We start from the raw sequence: 13,103 nt of genomic DNA, 5'->3' as shown, positions 1-13,103 counted from the left end.
CGCATCCAGAGTACACAGCGTCACTGATTATAATGGGTTCTACTGTATTTTGCCGCTCGCGTCCGGTGTACACAGCGTCACTGATTATAATGGGTTCTACGTCGGGCCTCGGGCCGCATCCCGTGTACACAGCGTCACTGATTATAATGGTTTCTACTGTATTTTGCCTCCGATGTAGAATGTCGTTGGTGAGGAGGGAAGCCTGTGTGTGTCCTATGCCTTAGCGGACAGCATGAAACCCACAAAAAATAAATAAATAAATAAAACAGAGAGAGAATAATAATAATAATAACAGTTATTCTCTCTATGCTATTTTTCAATGTTTCAAGTGATGCAGGTGCTTTTTCCCCTGTAGGTTTTTTAAATTAAAAAAGCATCAATTTTTCATAATGTTTATAATAATATATAATATAAACACAAACATAATATATAAACAAACATAATATAACATAATTATTTGGTAGTCTGAGGTGGGATGGGGATTCGGGAAAGGGGGGGAGGGGGTGCACCAGATTTTTTTTATAGGTTTAAAGGGGGGCGTGACCAAAAAAGTTCGAGAACCACTGGTCTAAAGTTAACAGACAGTGTTTAAAAAGTGCAGTCCACGTGTTTACATATGTTTATTACAGTGACTTTGAATTACCTAAATTACTGTGGTAAAGCAACAGATTTGTTTTTATATTTCTGCAATCTACTTTAGTTTGTGTGATTTGTTACTGACTTTCATATTAATGTTTACACCAGGATTATTTGTCAGTGCTTTATGTTGTCATAATTATTACATGCTTACAAGGTTGGAAGTTCAACAAATCAGTCAATATACTGTGATTGTAGTTGTTAAATAAAAATGTCATTCATATCAATTCATGCATCACCTAATTTCATCATAACATATAGCCCTGGCCTACAGAAAAGAACATTTATGTTTAATCTATCTAATATTGTGTTGGTCATACTATACAATGATTTATAGCTTGTCTTTGTTGAATAATACAGAACATACAGAGCTTTAAAAATAATTGCATATTAAATCGCAATCGCAATATTGGTAAAAAAAAGATCGCAATTAGATTATTTTCCAAAATCGTTCAGCCCTAGTCTCTATTTGTGTCTATCAAAGAATGGTCTGGAATTTTCAAACCATGACATCTCATTAGAGTAGCGAGTCCAGTACGTACCAGAACTGTCAGAAGCCCATTTATTACACACAAAAGACCTTCAGTTCCATTGATTTACATGTTATACCTTTATATTTAAAGTCCTGACATACTTTAATAGGATATATTATGCAACATGTATGATAAATGTTGCAGATCTCCAGGGGGGCAAGAAGAAGAAAACAAGACAGAAGATTCCTGAACAAGGCAGCGCTCGAAAGAAAGCTCAGGTTGCACCTTGACAAGGTAATTGGTCATCAGGGAAGCAGAGGAAAGAATTGCACAAGAAAGGGCAGAGAGGAAAAAAATAATAAAAGATTGCAAATTGGCCGTTTTTGTGTGTAAAAGGCAGAGAACATTGAATTCTGATGTTATTCTGCCTCACATCATCCCACTATATTATTTCAGTTTACAAATTACAGGCTGTTCTTATTTATATCTCTATCAACAGTGTTGACTATATAGAAATAATAAAACTATACACATATATACAAGCTGTAGAAATATAAATGCCAAAAAACTATTTTACATAAATCTATCTTTATATTTATATATCTTTACATCTATCTATCTATCTATACATACATATATGCATACACACATATACATATATATATATATATATATATATATATATATATATATATATATATATATATATATACACACACACACATATACAGTACATGAACACATGTTCATGTGGAATAGGTCAGACAAAACTTGTAAATGTAGAGCAGAAAAAACAATTTGCCATCTCAGAGAGCTGTCAACAATTGAGCTGGCATCTCATAAATATTCATAGGCATTCTATCAAACCATTGAGCTATATAGATGGTCTTTGCATCTCATTTGCATAATCTACATTCAGCGTAAGTACTCCTATGAGGTAAATAAAAAGTGAGTGACAGTCAGCTACAGTTTTCAGTCCATATACATTGTGTTCACCAGAATTAACTACACTTAATCTATACCTTCTGGAATTATTTTACCAATTCGTTCATAATAAAACAAAGGTAGCATCATATTTAAATGCTCTTTGACTTGTTCCTGGAGGACCATATTCCCACCTGGCTTCATTAAGGAGGAAAGTTATTATGTTGGCAAATGTCTTGAGGGCTTCAAGTCTGTACAGATGATTGGTTGCTGACACTGTTACTGTATGTATAGCAAAGGAGTACATAGAGTGGGGTCCAAATGTCTAAGAGAACTACTGAAAATGGTTTTCTCTTTCTAATTCAATATTTTGCATTATTATATTATCAGCTTTACAATTCGAGTGAAAAAGTGACAAGTACAAAATTCTCCTTTTGCTTTAACATCTCAAGCTGCATGAACTCTGCATGTTTGTGTGTAACCTTATCATCATGCTATCCAGGATTCTTAAAGAATGTTCCAAAAAAGTATCATGTGCTTCAACAGAAAAGCATCTGACCATCTGTACAAAGCAGTTCACATGATTAATGTTGCAAATTTAATTATTTGATTAGTGACCTAGAAATGTTTCTATTTACGTCATAATGTCTTAGTATTTTGGAAAATTTGAAACAAAATCTTTCCATTGATTTTCATGGTTAAATTCGATTTTGAATCCTGGTTTTCAGTGCGTTCTCAAACCTTGAGATCCCGCTGCATATTAAGCAAATCTTTTTCCGTCAAAATAGGTGGAAGAGACTGTCAAGCTTTCAAATGTTCTGTAAGTTAAACATCTCTTACATCCATTTTATTATTAAACAGAAGGGGGGTTAATATGTGATGCACAGTTCTAGCCCTAACAGAACTATTCTTATTTGACATACTGACTGCATTCACAGATAAAATGGTAGACAGGATATAATCACTGTAGGTTGTTAGATGAAATGCAGTAGAGAGAAAAGACATGACTAGCACAATGGAAAATCCATTAAACTGAACAAGTCTTTTAGAGAACTGTCTTATTTTCTAAAACACAATCAATATTGTAATTGCTGAAGTCTTTGTCTACCTCACATCTCCCTGTGACCTTCCATTATGCTTTATGCCAGGGTGACCTCTGAGGAGAACGTCGCGTACAGCCCGGCGACCAATCAGCCAGCAGCCTCTCTCGAGGAGTCCCCCAAGTAATCCCATACAACATTACCTTGATTGAAAGTAAAAGATCTCATTCTGTTGTGCTGCAAAGCACAAATGTATGCGTGTGCAGTCAAAAAAGATCACACATTCTTTGTTGACACTGAGGTCTCTTGTCCTACATCTCCAAGCTTTCTGGGCTTTGTCTCCAAATTAATATTAATTTGCAAATAATAAAACACATCAGCAAGTGATTCAGATTTAGTGATCTCATTTTCTCCAGTATGTTTCATCTTTACCTCTCAAAAACGTCCTTGAGCCTCCTTTATTAGGTGTGTGGGTTTCTTAGATCATTCATGCAAGAGCTTTCCATTCCTTTATAAACTGCATGAAGCATACGCAAACAAATAAGAAGCATACAGATCTCAAATATATTGCATTTTAGTCACTGCACCACCCAGTCCTGAGCCCAGATGATGCATGTTCTCTATTGTTGCCAGGGAAAGCGGCATAGTAAGCCGAGCGTGAGTCATAAACACAGGTACTGGCTGCAGGTAGTCTAACCCCTGGGATCAGAGCAGCCAGCTTAAGAGACCGGACCTAATCCTCCAGGGGTGTCGTGTAACACCAACTCAAAACCTTGGAAGGAAAAAGGACATGATTGCATGCATTTGGATCAAAACAGAAGAGAACGGCGGTATGATTAAGAAACATTTATTCCTGAGAGTTGTATGGTGGTATACATGGTAGAAATGTGTCATCTGGTAGAGATTCAGCTATACTGGTAAAACTGTATAATAAAATCAGACTTAAATGGATATAAACTAAAAGTTATCTACCTATCTGGGGTTTTTTTTAAAGACGTTCAACATTTTGATGAAAAATCTAATTAAAACAGCAGTATTGTGAAACATTATTACAATTTAAAATAACCATTTTCTATTTTCATATTTTCAAATGTAATTTATTCCTGTGATGGCAAAGTTACATTTTCAGCAGCCATTACTCCAGTCTTCAGTGTCACCCATAGTGAAAAATAAACTAAATCATTTGAAATACATTTATTTTATGCTAAGTATACTACAAAATACATATACATTTATCTTTTTACACATTTTAGGCTTAATATTAAGAAATGTGCATTGTGCAGACATAGTACTCCAAATAAAGTTTAATTATAATGTTTATGTCAGTAAGTCTCGAGCAATTAGTCAGTATGTTAATAGATTTGAACTATACTTAGTAAGAAATAAATGCATTTTAAATATATTACTTCTTTACTAGGGATATGATCCTTCAGAAATCATTGCAATATGCTTATTGGCTGCTCAAAAACATTTATTATCAATGCTAAAAACAGTTGTGCTGCTTAATTTTTTGTAGAAACTGTGATACACTTTTGTTAAGGATTCTTTGATGAACAGAAAGATAACAGCAGCATATTATTAAACAAATAAAATAGCATTACTAGATGGAAGATTTTGGTCATACCGCCCACTAGAGAATCTGGAGAATTAATGTGTGTACTTGTACCCAAAAGAAACATTTGTGAGGAAAGATAAGTCTGAAAAGTTTTCCATAAAACTGAGAAAAGAGGGAGGGGTGACCAGCATACATAAAAACTAGAGCAACATTGGTTCCCCTGAGCGCCTCAGTCCTCTTCATTTCTGACATAAATTTCTTTTCAGCACCACAGATCCCCTGAAGCCTGTTTTTCTATGACTAATAATGTCATGTTTGTTTCTGCCGACCATGGGAGTGAATTCTGTCCTTTACTTGGGAGAAGTGGGTCAGAATCTTTTTTAACAGTGCCAATTTATAAAATATGTTACTGATTCTTGTGTGGAATCATTTAAAAGGAAATAGGTCAAAGTTGCAGCAGTTCTGCCCTGAGAGGCCTCAGCTGTAAATTGAAGCCAATGGAAATGATGGATTCACCAAACATTCACTGATATTCCCATAACTGGAACCCTAGAAGGACTTGTCCTTTTTCTTTACTATGAATTTACAAATTTTTCACATTAGCACACAGCACCACAGTTTGATTCTTATTTGAATTCAATGTGAACACCGATCCACCCGAATTCTTGCCGCACATAAATCAAACCACTCATGGGAGACACCCTATCCCTGTGTTTATAGATAGAATGAATGCTCTACCAGAGACGGTACTCTTCATCATGGGTGAAAGCCTCGGCGGCCAGGCATCAGTTATCGCTGCAATCAAATCTGAAGTGTATCACAGGACTTACAGAGAATACAAATGTAACTGTATTGATTTGTATTGATGGCAACTCACATACTCTAAGGGCTGATGATGCTATAAATTTGAATTGTCTAGTAATCAAAAAAAGGATCACCCTTTTCACAAACACATTAAGCAGGACAACTATTTTCAACATTAATAATAAGAAATGCTTCTTGAGCCCCAAATCTCTACTGTATTTTTTATCAAAACAATGTAGCACAAAAGACTTTTTTCAAAAACAGTTATAAAAATATTTTATACATCATTATATAAATGACAAAAAAAAATTTCAATCAGTCTAGCTATCACTTTATTCATATAACTTTAACACAGTCTGATGGAATGAAAAAAAAACGTACCAATTCTGTTTTAGCTACTGAAGTTTAAAAAGTTTGCCATCTGTCTCAACACTCTCACACTCACTATTCGCAAAAACGAGCACTAAAATAATTACAATGTTCAGGATGTTGCTTCATTTTATATCACCAGCAAATTCATATACATATATTATATTTACATCAATATTAAATGTTATTGCAAATCAGTTTGACTACTCGGTTTCTACAATGAGCTCTCCATGCACACCAGGAGCACTCTGGATTTAAAGCAACCATGTGCCAGGACAACGAGAAAGCTTTGTCTGCGTCTAGAGGCAGTTCTGCACCATGATGCATATCAGGTCTCTGAGGGATTTGGCTGTCAGCGTGTGTGTTTGTGTACAAAACAGTAGTACAACTGAGACTTCTTTAGAAAGCAAATCCATGCTGCCTGACAGGCAGAATATCTGCACTATAAATATGTCAATGAAAGACAGGATTAAAAAAAAACTAACATGCATTAACATGCCAAATTTTCAACAAAAGAAATAAATAACACCGGAAACGCATCACTGCAGTGCATAGGGGTTCATCTCACCATGATGATACCATCTTTCCAGTCCCCAATCGTTAGCTAATGAGACAAGATCTTAAGCGTCACAACTTACTGATCTCACCGCTCTCTGTTAATAACGCCATCCATCAGGATGAACTCTTCTAACCGAGAGGTCTAATGTAACAGCACTCACACACAGCTGCGCAGCAAACACGGTCACATCTCAGGTGAACAGAAAGGTTCAGTCATAATTTACAAAAAGATCTTCTCACATAGTCTTTCAAACATGTCAAAACAATCAAAGCACTGTTTTACAATCCATTTTACAGCATACTACATCAAGCATAAAAATGGCATTATAAAACAGATCAATGTCATTAAAAAGCATTTTATATATAAAAAGGTAACTGCAATGAATGTTTTAGTCTAAAATCCTAGTCAAGCAGACCCTAGATGTTGCTATTTTTATCCATGCAGCTGAAAAGGTATATAACCTGTGCTTTTCCTGAAAGCACGGAAAACATTAGCTTGAAACTCCACATGTTAAGTCACTGAACATCATTCCACAAACACTGAGACCAATTTGCTCAGAAAGTAAACTCGAACTCGCAATGAAGGGGTGCAGTGGCCCTGGATATTAAATTTGTGGTAACATTCACAAAAGTGAGTCATACAGTCTGGTCGTGGTCTAAATGTGTGGGGTTGAATTTCACCCCCTCCGCGAGTCTCACAGGAAATCCATCTTCGGTAATGAGAAAATGGATTTAAATGGACTATAGAAGCAATTATCGGCATAATGATAGAAAGTAGGACTTGTTTTTCTTCCATTCTTGATTATACTGAACACTGACATCATAAATTAGAGGTGCTTAGTTTTAAGACACAAAAATTGATTTGTTTTTGCATACATTGCATGAGGCTTAAAGAGGAAGGAGGGGGAATCCTTAAGGAGTAAGGACAGAAAACAGTAAAATCTCCAACGTCTGTCAAGGTGAAAGATGTGAGTGTGACATTTACATTTATCACTTAACACCAATGTGAGGGCAATATACAGGAGGTAAGGAAACATTTCATTGCTCTGACCGAAAGGTATCAAATCTGTGACTAATGGTCTATTATTAGCTTGATTCAAGGGTATCTGCATATTTCTGCCTGTAACTAAGGCTCTCTGATAAACACTCACTTTTCTTCAGGGAACATTTGAACCGTTGGTCTCCTCTTGCCAAGTACTAGACCATCACGGACTGGATGTGAATGTCTGGTGTTCAGCTTGCAATGAATTAGTCAGTGATGTGTGTAAACAGACTTATTTCTCTTTCGGTGAATGAAGGGGCAGCCGTGAAGGACAGCAGTTCTCCAGAGGGCTCTCCAGAGAGCAATAGACATGAAAAGTACTTATGCACGAACTCATCAGAAGCCATGCCACTTTCTCTGGGCTAATTAAAAATATTGATTATGATTACCGTTTTGCTTGGCTATTTGATAACCAGTTTGCACTTTAACTACAGGCCACTTAAACCTATTTATATATTATTCTGACCCATATCTGTGTCAGTCCATTTTGCAATCCATCTGTGTCCTAACCTGGAAGATTCCAGCACCAGACACTTTCCTGTCCAGACTGAAAACAAAATTGATGTAACAAAATCACAGCCAAACAGAAGAGTATGCGGATGAGTTCTCTTTCACTCACAATGCATTGCACAGCGTGAAACACATACCTTGTACTTGCATGACTTCTGTGATGCGTCTCCAGATGGCATCCTATTTATGGTTTAGCATTTATGTTTATATTCTTTTTTAAACATTAAGGCCCAATTAAATTCAAATGTTATGTACCGATAAAAGCTGGCAAAATTGACTTGGTATGTATACACATTTTAAACTTGCAATCTTTCTCTGCTACAAAAATGAACCAAAATTATAAATTTTTATTCTTTATCTGACAAAAATATGCACATGCTCCTTTGTATATAATAGAAATAGCCTAATAAATTCCACATTGTAATATAATATGATCTATTAATGTATCAATTACTAGGCTATATGCCTTTAAAAATGTAAATATATGCAAACTGAGTTAAATTAAAAGTTAAATAATATTATACTACATAAACCCCGTTTAATGTACTTATATACAAAGTATTTACTTTTACCTAAAAGAAAAACCCCGCCTTGTTTACTTGGACATGATGGCCAAAATCATATTCTCACCGTTTAAGTCCCTGAAAGGATGATGGCCATGACATTCTGGACTTCTTCAAACCAGGACGGTTTCCGGTGTCCACGGCATAGCTCCGGTCCATGGTCCTGGGACTCAGGTACTTTTCCGTGTCGGAAAAGCCTCTCTGTCTCACCCGGTAGTTTTTGCGCGAGCCGAAAGAGTTCTGGATCTGAAGAGGAACCGGGCTCTGTTGCCTCCACAGATGTTTTGGCGCATTTCCATCAGCAGTACCGGGAGAAACCAAAGTTGACACCTCGTTCCCGGCGTCCATTCTTGCAGTTGTATCGACGCGCTAAAATTCGTCAAAACACTATATTTTTGTGAGATAATTATTGCAACTAGCTTTGGCGCGAAATGTCCGAAACTTGGAAAACATACATAAAAAAGCGTAGTGTAAAGTACACCATTAGTGCTATTTCCAAGAAAGCAATAATATTCTACATAAAATATGCAAATGCATATAAACCGAAAAGTCAATTTTGATGTTTACTATACTGGATTGACCCATTCTGTCCAATAGTTCATCGTTTATAGACATCATTGCTCGCTTCTATCGTAATGTCCATAATAAAACACAAAACTTCGGACAATAAACGCTTGTCCCGTCAAATTGGTTCCCAAATAAACTAGCAAATCTTCGAGGTCCATGCAACAATATCCAGCATCCCTGTCTCGCGCCTCGCCTGGACGGAAAAAACATCCAAGTGCTCTCATTCTCCTCTCCACTTCACAAAGAAGTGATGCTGGGAGGCGATCAATATTTATTCTGCACAGGTTGACTGACAGACCAGGGGGAGGAGCCTAATGCTCTTCGCACAATGCGGGAAGCAACTGAGAAGACAAAACTTATTTGTTTGTGCCGAATCAGTACGATGACGAAGAAAAAAACTCTTCTTAAATGTTATTTATATATATAAAATAATGAAAATATGACCCTTTTCGCTCATATTTATATATATTTAAGTGTGTGTGTGCTTTATTAAAAAAATATTATGTACATTTATAATGCTATACTTGTATTGATTTCCTTTGCATCACATTACTAAAAAAAATACTAAATATTTAACTCCGCTGTGAAAGTGTTTCTAATACAGAGGCTCTGGAAGTGACAGTAAATTGTACAATGTTCTCTCTTCTGACTGCAGTTATCAATCTCTCTCCTCTTTTTGAAAGTCATGAATATACTATTGTGGAGATTTTCTTTTGCTATTTGAGCAAATGGGAATGCAATAAAAATGTATTTGATGTAGTCTCTTGTTCCCAGCTAGAAGTCTACCCAATTATAATTTCCGCTTCTGAGAAACCTGGAAATGCGAAAAGGGTCTACATTTTCATAATTTCATATGCATTACAATTATATTTCACATTTTTCCCATAGCCTACATAATTATATTTTAGAATTTTTCCCATTTAGTGCAGTTTGTGTACAGTGACTTTAAGCATCCTGACAGGTTTCCTCACATGAGCGGAGCAGTACTGACAGCATCCTTTAGGTGTCAGTTCAACATGAGTGAACCATAATCACTAAACAACCACACAGAATCCTTAAGTTATAAGCATGAAATTACTTTTGACAGCAAATCTGTTCTTTGCCCCCTTCTCTCTTTTATCTAAGATAGATTTTCAATCAAATACAATGTGAATCAACCCTCAGTTCAGGCACTAAAACCAAAGCGTTGTTCGAATGACTGTCCTGCATCTGACACAGCATTGACAGGAAGGCAATTCAAAGATAAGTGTGTGTAATAGAGAGGTGTTGGATAAAGCGCTCTTTCCATTAGAGCCAACAGGGGGAAGAAGTATTGAGACAATTTATCCAGTGAAGTCGGCATATTAGAATATTCACTGAATTGTAAAGAGGGGAGCATGACCTTGTGAATTACAGCCTGGCATAAAACAGGGAAATGATGCATAAACACAATCAAGATGCAAGGCTTATTCAGAGCAGAAGATGCAATTGAACACTGGGCAGTGTAACACAATTAAAACAATAGTTCATACTAGTGAGTTTCAGCAACAGTTTCTGAAATATAAGGCAAAATCTTCATGATTGTATGCATTATTGCAATTTTTCTTATGTTTAATGCAAAGTGTTCTTACCATCAAATTTCCAGTCCTCACAGTTGGAGACTGAGGCCTCCTGGGGTATTGAAAAAATTATTTACCATAATCAGATGGGAAAAACAAGCCCCATGCGTATAAAGTCTATGTGCCGTAGATGGGAACTGATGTTGCGTATCACTGAGCACTTGATTGACAGATTCTCCGTCTCTAGCTGACATGACTGTCAATCACCTTTTGCTGTAGATGCTAATTATGAGAAAGTTGCTAGCTATGATTGAGTTGTCTTTGGTTGGACTGTAATCATTCTTTGGACCACTGAGCTGGTCCACCATGTTTTATCAAATGTCATGAGGCTACAAGGCCATGTAAAATCCAAAGACCTACAATAAAAAGTTTATATCTTTGGCAGTATTTGTAATCTAAAACAATAGAACAATGCTTAATGGGAAAAAGAATAGTGAAAAATTGAAGGGGGTCTGAATACTTTCCGTACCCACTGTATATTTAGCTGAGATAGACTAAATAAAGGGGTGTGGTCTGTGCACGTTCTCAAGAAAAATAAGAGCTGCTGACTCAAGGAAATCAGGTTACATCACATGCTCACCAACAGATCCTCTGCTGTGGATGGGTGCCGTCAGAATAAGAGTTCAAACAGCTGAGAAAAACATCACAAAGTACACACAACAACACAACTCCAGTCCATTGATTAACCTCTTGTCTTCACTGGAGAAAGCAATTTTATGGATAGAGGCAAGAAGCAACGATTGCTTGTGGATTGTTGTGATGTTTTTAATCAGCAGTTTGGACTCTCATTCTGACAGCACCCATTCACTGCAGAGGAGCCATTGGTAAACAAATTATGTAATGCTAAATTTCTCCAAATCTGTTTTGATGAACAAACAAACTCATCTACTTCGATGGCCTGAGGGTGAGCAAATTTTCATTTCTGTGTGAACTATTCATTTAAACTAAAAATGTCAGTTTTTCCATTCAGCCTATGTTAATAATTTGACTGTCTGTTTACACTAAATGTTCGCAGAGGCTCTTTTCAAGTTTGTGTTCCAATGCTCAGACAATTTACCTTTAGTACAAACAGCATTTCACTTCTGTTTACACTGTTTGTATTGCATTTTACCACTATTTGAATTTAGTGTAAACAAGATGATGTTTGTTGATATTTACACTTTGTGCAAACAGTAACGCTATTTACAATCTGTGCAAACAGTATCTACCTGCAGTTCATGATGATATCGATTTTAAGAACTTTACATGTTTACCTCGGTTCAGTTGGGTCACCTATTATTTTCTTCAGTAAAAGTAGTGGAGGTTTTCTGATCTTTTACATACATGCAATAAAATGTGCTTGCTAAAATGATGACACAATATAAACAGTTAGGCTACTGTATAGCCTAGCAATCAGAATCATCAAAGTGTATCACTGCCTTTGACTAAAACAAATGTTCTTGTAAAAAAAAAAAAAAAAAAAATCTCAAAAGCAAGAGGAAATAACAAGATCAAAAGTGCAATTAGCTCCAAAGCATCTGTCAGGCAAAAGCAGATTTGAATTTGCTGTAAGAGGCTCTTTGACCCATGATGATTACATGTTTGAAAGTAAACGTTTTTGTTTTAAGTCAAAATTGGCTTTTAATTTCTTCTAAAAAGTTGATAATATTGACTCATAGCAAATATATACATTCTTTGTTTCTGTTAAACGGAACAAAAACAATCATTGACAATAACAAGAATATAGAATACAGCCCAGCTGTTTACCTGCTTGTATCTGCAGAGGTGATGGCAATGAGTGGAGGTGCTCTCAAGGGGAGGCTGGTGGGTCGAGGCTGGGCCGTCTCTGTCTCTGGTTTCCTCTCACAGTAGTACTGCTCAGCCTGCCTGAAGGCCAAAGGGGGCAGCTGGACGGTTCGGCAGGAAAGCCTGCGGACTGCAAAGGGCACCATGCAGGACAGTGGACACAAGTCTGGGGAGTCTGGGGAACAATCTGAGACCTGAGAAGGTGACAGTTTAATTAAGAGTCATTTCCCCAAACTCTTTACAGTTTTAGAGAATATATGAGACTTTTACTAAAAAATAATCCACTCATTTAAGTAGAGATATATGAACTGGTAAGGTATGAAAATGAATCAGTCCTCAGACGAACCTTCAGACTCAAGAATTTAAGTGCAGATTCTATTCACACTTTAGAACAATGACCAATTTGTTTTCTAATACGTTTTAAGTGTGATTTTTAGCCTTATACTAAAATAATTAACCTTAAAACAAGTTAATTTATTCATAACAACCAAATGAACCGTTTGCTCTTAATTTTATAATGAATGAGTCACCTGTCAAAACACACAGCGTCACACACGGCGGGGTTGAGTGAGCGGCGGCCGGCGGGCTTGAGAACGGTGCGGCCAGCGGACTCAACGAAGGAGCGGCCAGAGGATTCAACGAAGGAGCGGCCGGCGGGCTTGCGGCAACCACATGTGAC

At 36.6% G+C, this 13,103-nt stretch overlaps 1 long non-coding RNA gene across 1 annotated transcript in view; it reads right to left on the bottom strand.

Moving 5' to 3' along the window:
- Positions 1 to 12,402: 12,402 nt before the first annotated feature.
- The window catches only part of LOC107657897 (uncharacterized), a 10,879-nt gene continuing 10,178 nt past the window's right edge, over positions 12,403 to 13,103 (bottom strand). Inside the window, exon 3 of the long non-coding RNA XR_001630725.1 lies at positions 12,403 to 12,618. This is a non-coding gene — a long non-coding RNA (uncharacterized LOC107657897). The remainder of the gene's footprint in view (positions 12,619 to 13,103) is intronic.

Source organism: Sinocyclocheilus anshuiensis, unplaced genomic scaffold, assembly GCF_001515605.1.
Source record: "Sinocyclocheilus anshuiensis isolate Anshui unplaced genomic scaffold, SAMN03320099.WGS_v1.1 scaffold107, whole genome shotgun sequence".
Classification (NCBI taxonomy): Eukaryota; Metazoa; Chordata; class Actinopteri; order Cypriniformes; family Cyprinidae; genus Sinocyclocheilus; species Sinocyclocheilus anshuiensis.
This window is presented reverse-complemented; position numbering and strand designations above follow the sequence as displayed.